Source organism: Palaemon carinicauda, chromosome 39 (assembly GCF_036898095.1).
Source record: "Palaemon carinicauda isolate YSFRI2023 chromosome 39, ASM3689809v2, whole genome shotgun sequence".
NCBI classification, from domain to species: domain Eukaryota; kingdom Metazoa; phylum Arthropoda; class Malacostraca; order Decapoda; family Palaemonidae; genus Palaemon; species Palaemon carinicauda.
In genome coordinates, this window is record NC_090763.1 from 43,291,026 (window position 1) to 43,293,525 (window position 2,500).

Sequence of the window (2,500 nt, forward strand, 5' to 3'; positions counted from 1 at the left end):
TTAAGACAGGTGAAAGGGGGCATGTTTAGGAGGATAGAATATAGATTTGATGATCTTCCTGTGCAAGAATAAAATAGTAAAAGCAGCTAATGTTGTGTAAGTCTTCTGCACGGGTTTTTCATCTGCACTTCAGCATTTGTAGAATATTTGTGCCAGTAACCATCGTAAAGTCTATATTATTTTTATCAGAAGGGACTCTCTTTTAAGGGGAGAACACAAATATTAGTCCCTCCTTACATAGCAATCCGTGTAAAATCTTTTGGTTACATTTTATTATTTCTATGGAAATTTATTCTCCGAGAGAGATTCGTCTCTCAAAGACGACTAGATCATCGTTATTAACCTAGAATGAAATCACATCTTCATTAAATCTAAGAGTCATTGATGACAAGGAAAATTTAAAGCTAAAGCTATACCTTTTCACGTTCGACTGCGAACAGCGAGGCACTTCCATTGTTTTTCTTCTAGACTCACCACTACTTCGCTCCTCCTGCTACAGTCAGGTGCCAATTAAAACTTTGTAGACTTTCAGCTCTTTCAAGGGCTTAACTCTCCATTGTTTCGATCGGGATGCCAACCTTCCAGGTAATTTTCTTCTACTAGGATGATAGTGTGAAGTAAGTCCCACTGTTTGTTAAGCATCCAATAAGATGTCGAGCTTGCTATAGAAGTTTGGCGTTTAAAGGGGCCCTAACACACATTGTTTACGTAGTAAATTCAACTTAATTTTTTATCGATGTTTTCTTGGAACTGAGTTAAGGCTTACTTTTGGCGAAGGAAGGCGGAGCGATGATTTTTTTTTTTTTTTTGTGATAATCCTTTTGAGATAATTAACTCGATAAAGAAAACGTCGATTGACAAAATGTTGGAACGCGTGGTTATTATTCATCTTACATATCCCATTATTTCACAGTGATTCCACCAATTTCCTCGGTGTTAAGATATATATATATATATATATATATATATATATATATATATATATATATATATATCATCATTATATATCGACCCAGGCCTAAATATTGAGATGTCTTCAGGCCTCTTACGCGAAAGTCTGACGTAATTAAGTTGATAAAGTGTAAAGTAACAAAGTATCACTGGGGTTTTGTTAACCAATAGACAAGCGCATGAAAGAAGCTTATGAGAATACTCTCAACAGTATGTTGAAAATGGTCGAAAAGGGAATATGTTGCACATTACACTTGAGATACTGCAAATAAAGAACGATGGATTTCTAGTTGATTTTATGGAGGAATGAAATAATTAGTGAGACTTTCTGATGGATGAAAATGGAGATATAATTTATACGTGTTATGGGTGTGCAAGCTTAAGTGTGTTTGGTTTTTGTCCTTCTTTCCTTGGAAGGACATTCTTATATGATAGTCATTTTTTATTTAAAATCCTGTAATCTCTTATATTCTTTTCCAATTATATTCTCTTAGTTCTTATTATCTTCAATGATAAATAATTTGGGATACGTAATCTTGACCAAAAATAATTTTCCAGACGAACCGGAATAATTCTAAGATTCGTTGTCAATGATCTGAATATCTATTCTGTTTACGATGTAAAACCCTTTTCACTTTTCTGTTTGATATCCTCATATTAGAGACTGTACTTTCTTTTCATTTCATATTTTTATATACTGAGTCTCTTACTAAATATTGCAATGAAATTTTCTTCTATGGAACTGGAAAAAGACCTCGATAACTGAAACTGTCCTTACATCATTTAATATCCATTTCATGTAATAGGATACTGAAGTGAAATATTTTCCATTAGAGAAAGTACTTTAATCAAGAGACCCTCTCACCCTATTATGATGTAGCTCTTCTAGGAGAAGGACACTAAAAAATCAGACCATTGTTCTCTTGTCGTGTTGTGCCATAGCATCTGTACCTTAGCCTTCCACAGTCGGTTAGAGTTCTCAGGTGCTCTGTTTTATCCGTTGTCTCATTTGTTCCCTGTATGAGCCCTTGGGCTTATAGCATCCTGCTTTTCCGTCTATAGTTATAGCTTGGCTTGTACTACTACTACTACTACTACTACTACTACTACTACTACTACTACTACTACTACTACTACTACTAATAATAATAATAATAATAATAATAAAAATAGGATGGTTTCTCAGGAAGGTTGTTATCTTTATTTAAACATCCCAGTTTACAACTGCCTGGTTTTGTTTTCTAATCTATTTTGATATAACGTAGATCAGTAAATTCTTTCCATGAATTTGACTTTACTTTGGATTTACATTGATCCCTTTCTATCTTCATTTTAAAGTTTTATTGATAAACTGACTATAATCATTGCCATCATCATCAACGTGATCATCAATTTTGTGGGCTGCTAAGGCAACATCCAAGGGATTTAAAAGCTATAATAGCTAAAGCTAACATAACACATGAAATATAAGAAAACACAAATCGGTAACAGAACTCACTAATGGAAGGTATACATAAGGAACTAGATGCTTGAAAAATAAAACGATTAG